A 13689-nucleotide genomic window follows, 5' to 3' on the forward strand; every position below is an offset into this window, starting at 1 on the left:
CGGTGCTTCACATACTTAAAAGCTCGAACAGCACCTATTGATTTTTGATTGTTTGCTTTTCTCTCTCTCTCTCTGACATTTATACTTAAAAGCCCAAACAGCACCTATTGATTTTTGATTGTTTGCTTTTCTCTCTCTATGACATTCTCTGCTCCTGACGTGCACTCCTTTGAAGAGGAAGATATGTTTGCATTCTTTTAATTGTGAGATGGAACTGTCATCTCTGTCTTGTTATGGAGCACAGTTTAAACTTTTGAAAAAGACACAAATGTTTGTTTGCAGTGTTTGAATAAAGCTCCTGTCTCTCTACAACCTCCTGTGTTTCTGTGCAAATCTGTGACCCAAGCATGACAATATAAAAATAACCATATAAACATATGGTTTCTACTTCGCGGATTTTCACCTTTCACCGGGGGTTCTGAAATGCAACCCCGGCGATCGAGGAGGGATCACTGTATCAGTAGAGCTTATTCAAACTGAAGTTAAGTTTTCTGAGAGCAATGAATTTATACGAAATATACTAGCTGTTCTTTGTGGGTTTCCCAAACCCAGGCTGGCTCTAGATTTTTTGCTGCCCTATACAAAGGTTAAAATGTCACTCGCAAACCACTGTGCCCTGAAGACAATTGCTTAGTACATATATTATGTAAAAGCCACCCCTATTTTGTGTTGAGTGCCATATTATACAGATGATCTATAGAAGAGCAGTTGGTGATCCCCATTGGAGTTCCAAGCTATGCATTACCAGTTTATTTGACTGAAGATGACTATTGGAGTAGTTAGCATAGTATTTACTAGTATTTGAGACTGAAGGCTCTGAGTGTATCAGATGTCTTGCCAAGGGGTGGAAAAGACCTTGGAAGTACAGCAGTGGTACCAGGTGCCACAGCAGAATACTAACTATAGAATCAGAGCTGAAGAAGGTAGTAATGTTTCATAAGATAAGATAATAATGTAATGCAAAAAATACTTAACGCTGTAATTACACTTTCACTGAGTCTCACTTAACCTGCAACAGGTTGTTTGTTTCTTGCTAGACCAAAATAAAGTGACAGTTGTCACAGGTGGCTGGGTGTGGTCGGCATTCGGCTGCCTATAAAAGGGTCCGCCTCCCGACAATCTTCCCAGCTGGAGTCGGGTGAGGAGGTGGACGAGGTCGGAGAAGGAGGTGGGCGAAGAGAGGCCTGAAGTGTGAGAAGGAAAGTGAGGTGGCTTAGAAGAGAAGCCTGGACTGTTGAGAGACTGTGGGGGTGTTTGGTGGCGGTGCACATAGTGACTTGTAAATAATAGTTGTAAATAAACGTATGGTGATGCTTAAGAACGTGTCCTCCTGTCTGTGTCCGGGCTGTACCCTTTCACAGTGGCGTAGCCGGCAGGATGCTGCTCCTGGCTCAAGGTGCGGACCTGTATTGTTGGAAAAGTCTGTGGAAGGCCCGGCACAGCAGGGAAGCTCACCCACGTGCCGCAGGGGCGGCGTGCACCGAACCCCGCAGGGAAATGTAGAGTCGCGGACCATTAGCGTTCCACTGTTGGACTTTATGTTTCAGGGGCGGCTCAAAGACGCGGCGGCAGCAGGAGGAGCTGCCAAGAAGGAAGGGCTGCAGACTCAACAGCTGCAGAAGCTGTGGAGCTGCCCGGAATCTCGTCTCCCTGTGAGAGAGGAGGACGAGATGGCCGCCGACCAGAAGTCCCTCCTCGTGACAGGCATGGGATTGGACAGCGTGTCCTGTTTTCTCGCCAATGATTGGTCGGAGGCAGGAGCAGGGAATGTCCATCTCGTGCCTCGAAGAAACCCGAGTGGGCCGCAGGGAAGGGCCCATGGAGAGCAGTCGGCAAGTGGCGCTGCTCGAAAGGTAAGCTTACCGCCGGCTGTTTCTCTCTCCTTGGCAGCGGTTTTGCAGGAACTGCAAGAAGAGCTGCAGCTTGTACTATCACTGCCGGCCGAGCGATGTGCCCTCCAGGCAGAGACGTAGTAGTCAGGAGGGATGGCAGTGGCGTGAGATCAGGAGCCGCAGGCGAAGGAGGATCGGCGCGCTGCAGGAGCTTCTGACCGAACAGGCACAGCGGGGAAGGTAAGAGAGACCGACCCTATGAAGCTCCGGACGCCAGCTGGGCTGGGTCTGCCCTCTTACAATGGGCAGATTCGAACCATCACGGCGTCCCAAACTGAAAGGAGGAAGCGGCTTGAGAAAGCCAGTTCCTCCGACACGGGAGGACGTGCAGCTGGGTGCGCGCGTCCCTCAAAGGGCCGTCCTCTGAAGAAGCAGAGGAAATACCCGTTGGCTGGGAGGAGACGAGCACGTGTGCTCCCGCTGGTGGTCCCGTGGCGAGGACCGAGGACTTGTCGGGCTGGGAAGCCGAAAGAGGGAGCATCAGGGTGCTGATCAGGGCCTAGACCGTTGGCCAAACAGAGGACGAGCCGAGGGGCTGTGTCAGGGCAACGCCTCCACCCTTGTTTTTCCTTTTGGATTTCAGGATTGGGCCCTAGGCTACGGAGTGTCGGCTTGCCGCCGAGGAAGGCCAGTCCTCGCGGATCGGTCCGCTGGCCCTTGGAGGTTTCAGCTAGCGGGGGAGTACTGTCACAGGTGGCTGGGTGTGGTCGGCATTCGGCTGCCTATAAAAGGGTCTGCCTCCCAACAATCAAGGCTGGAGTCGGGTGAGGAGGTGGACGAGGTCGGAGAAGGAGGTGGGCGAAGAGAGGCCTGAAGTGTGAGAAGGAAATTGAGGTGGCTTAGAAGAGAAGCCTGGACTGTTGAGAGACTGTGGGGGGTGTTTGGTGGCGGTGCACAGTGACTTGTAAATAATAGTTGTAAATAAACGTGGGGTGATGCTTAAGAACGTGTCATCCTGTCTGTGTCCGGGCTGTACCCTTTCACATAGTCTATTGCTAAATTTCCAGTTTTAGGCAGTCTCGGTGAGGCCTAGCAAGAGTGTGGGAGCAACATCATACAGGTAACATCATATAGTGCTCCACCTAGCATCTGTGTGGGTAGTTGTGTTGTGTGCAGATAGTGTATTGTTCGAGTTTCACAGTACTTCTCATTTTCTTTGTGATGAACAACAAAAGTGGGAAACAGTCAGTGTTTTTCTGAAAAAAATGAATAATCCTTCAAAATGTTGAATCTGGAATGAAGACAAATGACATAGCAAAAGCATTCGAAATTACGCCTTCAATGCTCTCAATAGTTTTGAAAGACTGAAAAAAGTTAGAAGGCAAAGTTAAAGATTGGATGTTGGGACCTGAATGATAAAAAAAATTAGAAACGTGTTTGTATTTCTATTAAAACAGTTACATCTAATGTCTCATTTTCATTCTGCATTCATACCTGTACTTCTATTAAAAAAAAGAAAAAAGTTTAATCTAACATCTCATTTTCAAATATAAAATTTTTTGCAGTTTAATAAGCGTCGTATTTTTATACAGGTATTGTCAAGCTTGGGTCACAGAGTGGCATAAGAGACTGGAAGGTGAGTCTAGGTTTCCAAGAAAATAAAGATACTTTGTTACTGTATGGAGAAGAAAGGTACAGTCTCAAGACTTCACTCAAAAAAGGAGCTGTTAATTCAGTACTCAAGCACACTGAGATGGGAGCAGCAACATGGAGGGAATCGTCCTGCTTTAGCTCCCATCTTCAGATTAGAAGAACACCAGTGGCTCAGAATCACCACTGTGGCAGACCAGGAGAGTCCGAGGAAGAGCAGGTCAAGTGTTCTAAACATTGTGTCACAAGCATGTTACGCGGTAAGCCTAATCCTGCAGAAGACAACCAATTACTTTGCACTTGCCTAACTGTTTATTGTCATTAAAGATAGTGAATTGCCAGCGACCCCAGTTACAACAGTATACATATTTTCCCCATATTCATTATAATGAAATATTTTTATGTTCCCATGAATTTCGTTACAACAGGATTCCACCTGTACTCTGTGCTAAACTGCAAGCAAGTAGTGCCACTAAAGAAAACCTATCAGTCTAAATCTTATGCTAGCATTCTATAGATAATCAGCTCATTTGATACAGATACAACATTGCATTTATTTATGACTAGATAATTTATGTATGCTGAAATTGTCTAATTTGTTTGGGAGGTTTTATTCAGTTCGAGTGGCAGAGAAATGCCATCACTCGCGGCCTTAAACTGTCCCCTACATGCACATGATAGCATTAGTATTAAAGTATAGTGAACAAAAACATGACACAACAACAGTGCATTTTTAAAAATGTATATTTAAAAAAAAATTATAGAAAAAAGTGATAACAATAGCATGAGGTCAACTCATGAAAAATATAGGCCCACTCTGTAATGAAATCTAGGTGCTGCTATACAGTTCAGTCAGAATGTCCTGTAATACTGACATCTTAATTTGAAACACTCAGTTTAGCAGATTGAAACGACTCTAATAATTAGCATCCAAATTGCAAAAAAAAAAAAACCTTGTGAATTGTGAATTCAAGTGATTATTTAGAAAAGATGTTGCCATATAAAATAATTGTGATCAGGCCTAGTTATTAGATTTTCATTATAAAATAGTGGCACCCAGTGGTATTTTGCAGTGGATTAAAGAAACGTTTTAAAAATAAACCTTAGTGTAGCTATTGGAAAATTTACCAAAATTTACATTTTGAAAACTTTTCTGCTAATAAATGTTATGTTTGCTCCTTTTGACTCTTACATTTGAATTTTCTTCCTGATATTTTTGATGTATACCTTTGTCTGTGTTTTGACTAAAAGCCCTGCCTTGCTGTTAAAACAACTATATTCATCATCTGCTCATTTTTGTCCTCACAATAATTTAGGTCATTTGTATCCTGCTGTTAAGATGACTGCTCTCTCAATTATTATATTGATTACAATAAGCTTTTAAAGTTCAATCAAAAATAATAACCTTTTTCTGTTAATTTAATTTCTTTTAATTCAATTTTACAAAATTAGACTTACACAGCTTGTATAGTTTGAACAGAACATAAGAGAAGAAGAGTGAAAAGCTGCATTTAACACCTCTTCTGGGCACTATGAATAACTCATATGATGTAGCCAACACCCCAGCAGTTTTCTAGTCTTTTGTTAATGATGTTTTGGGGGATTCTGTTTTGTAATCTTATTACTTTTCCAGATCAGCAGACTCACATAAATGTGTGAGAAATTTGAGATTTTTAAAAGGATACTGCACCCAAAAAATGTTTTTCATACATTGTTATTTACCCTAAGTAGTTTGTAGTGATGGCCAATAAAAAAAATAACCTTGTGATTTGTGGAGAATGGATATGACACCACCCCTCTCATTGATTGGACAAGAGTCCTGTGTTTAATTCAAAATCATGAGCCCATGTGATGCCCTTGTAAAGAGGCTTCTTGTTTGTGGCATATTTTCATTTTTTGGAGGTATTAATTTACTACCACTTTAGCAAAAAATGCTGTTGTGAACATACAACTGGGTGACTTCACTTGACATGAATAACTTAGTTAATTGGAGATCTTTTCATGGACAGTTTTGATATTGTTTGCTGTTTTTCAGCACTGGACACCATTTAATCAAAAACTATGTCATCTCCATATCCTTACAAAAACATGAGATTAACATATTTTTCTCAGCCATCAATTCAAACTACATGGGTAAGTAGCATAAAAAATATTATTTTTGGGTGGAGTATTCCTTTAAGCTATAAGCAATTCTTTGCTAAACTAGAGTAAGTATGTGTTTGAGGCTGTCAGATATTCTGTCAGGACTTCAGTAACTATGCAGCTAAAGAAATGAAGAACTGATAAACGACAAATTCAGTTAAGCAAGTAAAACATTTCATAGAGTTTTCAAACTATTACAGATATTTTATTAGGAAGTTTTTGTAATCAAAAGTTTTAACAAAGAAATCAAGAAAAAACATTTGCCTGAACAAATCAAGCATTTCCTGCGGTGGGTTGGCACCCTGCCCAGGATTGGTTCCTGCCTTGTGCCCTGTGTTGGCTGGGATTGGCTCCAGCAGACCCCCGTGACCCTGTGTTTGGATTCAGAGGGTTGGAAAATGGATGGATGGATGGAAATCAAGCATTTCATAAATTTATTCTACCATCCAGAAAGCTCTCTACAAATTAATCTTGATGTAAACACATCTAGCCATGGGGTTGTTGATATACACTCCTAATGATATTTCCCTCTGTGTAATTTTCTTATAAACTTAATCAGGCAGAACCTAATTATGATGTGGGTTACAGGGAACCTTTAGTCATTAGACTATCTCTTGAAGAATTATAATATTGACTATAAGGAACTGAGTTACCATTTTTGATGATCAGAAATATCTATTTGAAAACACCTCAATGTGTGAATGCCACACAAGATTGGTAGGTGCTATTTTTAATGTGCTTTAAATTTGTAAATCTTTCAGTCCAAGTGATAGCCATCAAGGCAGATGTTCTATGTTGTCAAGTTTAAATTTTACAAACTCAAAGAGAACCTGAACCAATCATCCCTTCTGAAACAAATTATATAATGGAAGTTAGCAATCCTGAGGACTTTTTAAGAATATGTTACAAGCACAAGAAAAAAAAATCACCACAAAATATGGTTCCTTGTGTGTTAATATTCATTCAAATATGTTTTGCTGCAAAATCATAACATGATCCATCCCAGGTCATACATTTTGCACTTTATAAACTTGTTGATCGGCCTTTGTTATAATTTAGCATTTTGATTCATTTTTTGAATGGTCTGATTCTTTTTTCACAATGAATGCATCTATTTAGGGGTTTTGAACTTTCAGAAATACAACATAACATTTTTTTTCATTATATGATATGAAAAAGTAGAAAATATTTATAGTTTTGCTTTAACGCCATGGTGTTTGACCTTGGATGCCACCATTTTGTAAACTTTTGCTGTAGCAGTTGCTACAGTTTTACTATGGGTGATGTCCAGGGTCACACTACGTATATCATTACGGGTCAAGGATATAAAGATCGATTCCATACACTTTCTGGTGTCTAAGATAAAAACTGTTTTGGTGTGTGATTCTTATGATAAAACTTTTACCTGGTTAAAGATCTTGCTTGTGGTTTTAGGTCTTAGATTTTTTGTTACATTTCAACTGTTGATGACAGTTAGTCTTTTTGTTATGACTTCAACTTTATTTTTTAAACATGCTCAATCTCCTGATCCTCTTCATTAAAAATGCTCACTGTCTCATTCTGAGTCAGAACAGCCGAGATCCCACAATGTCTGGATTGCTTGAGCCCTCAGAAGCAGTTCCTTTACAGCAAGAGCAATAAAAGAACTCTGAATCTTTTATACACAGTTACTAACTGTATGTACTGCAAGCAGAATACTTCCTAGTGACATCAGCTGAGCTCTCTTGCTCTGACTCGCCCCTGTGTAGCATTGTCACTACACGTCACCCTCTCTACAGTGCAAATCCTGATGACTACGCCAAGTGTTTTGTCTACACTACACTATGACCCATCCCTGGTCACACATTTAAACAGTAGTATATACCAGTGTTCTGCTGGCATTACAAAGGCCTCACAATCAGTTACTTTATAGCAAGAGAACGAGGCAGTTCTTATGGTTGCCTGCTTCTTGATGATATCAGCAGAGCTTTCTCTCTCACTCAGTCTCTACATTCTATGCCATACCACCACTACACCAGCTTGGAAGGGAATCTTTGTTTTTAGGGTCATGATTTTTTTACTGAAGAATTTATAAAACTAACAAATAAATTTAATGAGGCAATTCCTGTGGCCTTTCTTACAAGATGCTGAAAATAATGTGAAGGCTTAGTGTTAAACAATAAAGCTAAATCCTTTAATTGTCAGATTCTATAGCCACTACCTAGTCCTAATAGGTGGTAGGCACATTTTACTGTGGATTTCATTACAGATTTACCATCCCCTCATGCCTATACTACTGTTTTAGTATTGGAATTTCAAATGTGCCATTTCTACTGTTAAATAAACCTTACTATAGATTACAGAATATATTATGTTTATTTGTATGGATATTATCCTGAAGACTAAAATAATCAAGAACTCGAAAAATATTTAAGATGTAACATACTGCATATGATTTATATAATCATAATTTTACATATAGCTGGAGACTCACAGCATTTTTACAAATCTTGTTCTACTGGAATTTTTCCTTTTGATTCCCTAATTGAATCTTAGCTCTGCCCCTTCATGTCAAGTCAGCTACTTCACCTTTATCTGTACATGCTGTTGAATTTCATGTACTGATGGAAGAAAGTGGCTGGGATTAAAAACACTGTTAGGTATTTTTATAAACCATGTCCAAAAATTAAAAATGAATTATCTTTCATCTAAGCTATAAGTTTGAAAAATGTTTACAATTATCATTTACATTACACAATCACATTCAAGAAAGAGTAGCAGAATAGAGTGACCTCTACCTGCTTCTCACATTGACTTATCTCATAAAATCCTGGTAGTACATGCCCTGGAGGAACCCAGACAATGTCCTTTTCCTTAGGATTACATGTTGCTTCTCTGCTTTTGTTGTGGCACTACTGGTCACTTCCATCCATCCATCCATTGTCTCCCGCTTATCCGAGGTCGGGTCGCGGGGGCAGCAGCTTGAGCAGAGATGCCCAGACTTCCCTCTCCCCGGCCACTTCTTCTAGCTCTTCCGGGAGAATCCCAAGGCGTTCCCAGGCCAGCCGGGAGACATAGTCCCTCCAGTGTGTCCTGGGTCTTCCACGGGGCCTCCTCCCGGTTAGACGTGCCCGGAACACCTCACCAGGGTGGCGTCCAGGAGGCATCCTGATCAGATGCCCGAGCCACCTCATCTGACTCCTCTCGATGCGGAGGAGCAGCGGCTCTACTCTGAGCCCCTCCCGGATGACTGAGCTTCTCACCCTATCTTTAAGGGAAAGCCCAGACACCCTGCGGAGGAAACTCATTTCAGCCACTTGTATTCGCGATCTCGTTCTTTCGGTCACTACCCATAGTTCATGACCATAGGTGAGGGTAGGAACATAGATCAACTGGTAAATTGAGAGCTTCGCCTTGCGGCTCAGCTCCTTTTTCACCACGACAGACCGATGCAGCGCCCGCATTACTGCGGATGCCGCACCGATCCACCTGTCGATCTCACGCTCCATTCTTCCCTCACTCGTGAACAAGACCCCGAGATACTTGAACTCCTCCACTTGGGGCAGGATCTCGCTACCAACCCTGAGAGGGCACTCCACCCTTTTCCGGCTGAGGACCATGGTCTCGGATTTGGAGGTGCTGATTCTCATCCCAGCCGCTTCACACTCGGCTGCGAACCGATCCAGAGAGAGCTGAAGATCACGGCCTGATGAAGCAAACAGGACAACATCATCTGCAAAAAGCAGTGACCCAATCCTGAGCCCACCAAACCGGACCCCCTCAATGCCCTGGCTGCGCCTAGAAATTCTGTCCATAAAAGTTATGAACAGAATCGGTGACAAAGGGCAGCCCTGGCGGAGTCCAACTCTCACTGGAAACGGGTTCGACTTACTGCCGGCAATGCGGGCCAAGCTCTGGCACCGATCGTACAGGGACTGAACCGCCCTTATCAAGGGGGCCGGTAACCCATACTCTCGGAGTACCCCCCACAGGATTCCCCGAGGGACACGGTCGAATGCCTTTTCCAAGTCCACAAAACACATGTAGACTGGTTGGGCAAACTCCCATGCACCCTCCAGGACCCTGCTAAGGGTATAGAGCTGGTCCACTGTTCCGCGACCAGGACAAAAACCACACTGTTCCTCCTGAATCCGAGGCTCGACTATCCGATGGACCCTCCTCTCCAGGACCCCTGAATAGACTTTTCCAGGGAGGCTGAGGAGTGTGATCCCTCTGTAGTTGGAACACACCCTCCGATCCCCTTTCTTAAAGAGGGGGGACCACCACCCCGGTCTGCCAATCCAGAGGCACTGTCCCTGATGTCCATGCGATGTTGCAGAGGCGTGTCAACCAAGACAGTCCTACAACATCCAGAGCCTTGAGGAACTCCGGGCGTATCTCATCCACCCCTGGGGCCCTGCCAACAAGGAGTTTTTTGACCACCTCGGTGACCTCAGTCCCAGAGATGGGGGAGCCCACCTCTGAGTCCCCAGGCTCTGCTTCCTCATTGGAAGGCATGTTAATGGGATTGAGTAGGTCTTCGAAGTACTCCCCCCACCGACCCACAACGTCCCGAGTCGAGGTCAGCAGCGCACCATCCCCACCATATACAGTGTTGACACTGCACTGCTTCCCCTTCCTGAGACGCCGGATGGTGGACCAGAATCTCCTCGAAGCCTTCCGAAAGTCGTTCTCCATGGCCTCCCCAAACTCCTCCCACGCCTGAGTTTTTGCCTCAGCAACCACCAAAGCTGCATTCCACTTGGCCTGCCGGTACCTATCAGCTGCCTCCAGAGTCCCACAGGACAAAAGGGTCCTGTAGGACTCCTTCTTCAGCTTGACGGCATCCTTCACCGCCGGTGTCCACCAACGGGTTCGGGGATTGCCGCCACGACAGGCACCGACCACCTTACGGCCACAGGAACAGGAACCACAAACAAACCTCCTATGATGGAAAACAATTTTGGACGGCGTTTTCCCCTCGCCCGGACACGGGTCACCGGGGCCCCACTCTGGAGCCAGGCCTGGAGGTGGGGCTCGATGGCGAGCGCTTGGTGGCCGGGCCTGCACCCATGGGGCTCGGTCGGGCACAGCCCGAAGAGGCAATGTGGGTCCCCCTTTCCATGGGCTCACCACGTATGGGAGGGGCCAAGGAGGTCGGGTGCAATGTGAGTTGGGTGGTGGCCAAAGGCGGGGACCTTGGCGATCCGATCCTCGGCTACAGAAGCTGGCTCTTGGGACGTGGTCACTTCCATGTTTAGCTAAATTAACAAGATGAATATTAAAATCATATACTGTACTTTTTATAGATGTAATGATATTAGGCTGTAATTTGTAGCTAAGGCATTTAATGCTTATTACAGTAAAATAAGGGTGTGTTTCCACATTATTGTGATTATATTAATGGTCTTAGAACTAACCTATTGATGAAAAATTTTAACCAGTGTCCATTATTTTCAGGTTGCTACTGATTTCATCATTTCTTGAGTGTGTCAGTTTGTTTACTCTCATCAAACTTCTGCTTTTCTTTGTTTGGAAAGTGTCTGGCTTCATAAAAACACTTCTTCTTTATCTCCAAGTTTCATGTTTTCTGTTATCATCACTATATTAAAGACACCACATGTGGTTATCACTGCTTACAGATTCCAAGAGATCATGACTGTCATGAATTTATCAAAGGTTAAATGACAGGACAATTGAAGTACATATTTAAAACTCTAGTATGTCTGGCACAGGGCAATGTTTACGTAAACTATGGAAACACAGTCCACCAGAAGTACAGTACATGCTCATAATACTAACACTGCAAAAAACAATGAGAAATGTAAGGTGGAATAGTAATATTTCTCATTTAATCACAATAAGTCATGAAAGTAATCAGTATATCTGTTGACTAAACATAACTAATGAAAATGTAACAGAAAATGTAGCAGAAAAAACAATGTATTTAAAGATGGGGATTTTTAGTATTAATAATTACCTCAATTCAGGTTTAAAATATTTATACACTTAATTATTAATATTCTAAACATCTGAAAGTATTGCAACAGCTTTATTTTTTGGGAATCCTTATTCTTTCCAAGCGCTCTGGCTCCCATGAGCTTCCTTACCAGGAGGGTCATATCACCTGTCATGAACATTTCCTCACAAAAATCTTCACTTTTGAAGAAAGGAACTTGATGTGGTGTGATTAAGAATCTGTTGCTTAACGTAGTTAACAGTCCATCAGTGTGATCCACTGGACTGCCATGCAGTATTCATTCCATGTCACAAGTCAGCAATATGGCAACAACAACAATTTAATCATTTGGTCCCATGTGAATTATTCTGTCTCTTCTTTAAAAGGTACATAAAAGAGTTCCTGGTCATCATATACTAAGAACTTACAAGACTTATAGGATGCAAGGAGTTAGAGGAGCATGCTGAGAATAACATTGCTGCTCCATCTTCACACTACCCTGATCCTAGTACTTGTCACAACAGAGGACTTTGTGGTACACAAAAGATTCCAGATCTCATCCTTACTTGCATCCATATGTGTTATTCTTCAAAGCTCAACACAGGGTTAAGGAAATGAAGGAAAACAACCAGATAAGCTTGTCACAGCAAATGCTTCCTCAATCTCAAAAGGGTATCTGAGGAAGACTCTGGGGTCTTTGAGAGTAGAGATCTGAGGAGAAGTTCAGGAACAAGACTCCAGTTGCAAAGGTTTTACTTTTTGTGAGAACCCTGGAGGTAACGTAATGTTATGTTGTAAAAAAATAGGCAGACTTGTTCTTTCAGTAATTTAATGTTATAATATATTCTCAAATATATTAATAGTATATATGATAATATTGAACCAATAATAACCCTGACAGGAAGAGTAAGTGAGAGAGAAAGAGTGTGTGTGAGAGAGAGATAGAAGGAGAGACAGCAGGTGGAAGGAGTGAGCAGTAGAACAGTTATAATAGAAATGTGGGCCAACAACCCAGCCAGACAATAAACCAGTGGAACAAAACAGCTATAACATTGTCAAGTTTGCTGTGTGTTTAAATAAAGCTCCAGTACTGTTTGTTCAAGTACAAGAATAAAAAAGTCTGTTTGCCAAGTTGTCTCCGGACTGTGTTTTGTATAATACCTCTGATACTACTGTATTTGTTGTGTTTGAGCTTCTGAGTTGCTTACAGCATATATATATGTATGTATATGCATTTTTTAAATGGACATTACGGTTTAGTTGGTGCTTATGCCTCTCCAATTCAGCATCTTGCTTTCAAATTACAAATGATGTCGTTGACCTCATCAGATACTGCAGCTAGGTTGAGAATTAAATATGAGGTCAAAGTCCCTACCCAGAAAAGAATGTCATGTTCCTTGAAGATAAGGAATAACCAGTTGCCCTAAGTGGAGGTAACCATTAGATAGAACAACAGATTAGTGCAACAGTAGCATTAGCAGTTTTACAAATGTACTGGTCCAACGTGGTGAGGTATGAACTAATTCCATGGATAAAACTGACAATTGACATGTCAAAAAATAGATTTTGTCAGGTTCCTTGTCTGTGACAAGGAGGATCTCAGCAATATGGGAGATCCTTGGAGAAGAACTACTGCATCTCCAAATCAGAATGAGCCAATTTAGATTTTTTTGGGAATCATTAGAAAGGTATTGTCACAAACTCCACAAAGAGCCATAGCAAGGTTTGGGGCAGCCAACCATATATTATTTTCCTGGCTGCAAATTGCAAATAAATGACAGCACTGATGTGTACAAATTGGAGTTCAAAACAGAACTGAGGGAATAAGGAAAAGGTGGAGGCTTTTAAAGGTCAGGGTAGGAAGTGACTTCAAAGGGGCTGGGATCGGAAAGGTCTTCAGCCATAGGCTCCAGCCCGAGCGTGACATCAAGGGGGCCAGAGCCGGCAAGGCCTTCCTCTATAGGTCCAAACCCGGAAGTGACATCAACAGGGCCAGGTGAAACTTCCCATGAATGGTCTGCAGGAAAGCAAGAAAAAGAGTCAGTGCACAATGCCACATCCTGGTTATATTCTGAATTGCCCTCATTCAAGCCCTTTAGCTGCCTCCCAAGTGCACGTGTGTGACAG

Source organism: Erpetoichthys calabaricus, chromosome 4 (genome assembly GCF_900747795.2).
Source record: "Erpetoichthys calabaricus chromosome 4, fErpCal1.3, whole genome shotgun sequence".
Taxonomy (NCBI): domain Eukaryota; kingdom Metazoa; phylum Chordata; class Cladistia; order Polypteriformes; family Polypteridae; genus Erpetoichthys; species Erpetoichthys calabaricus.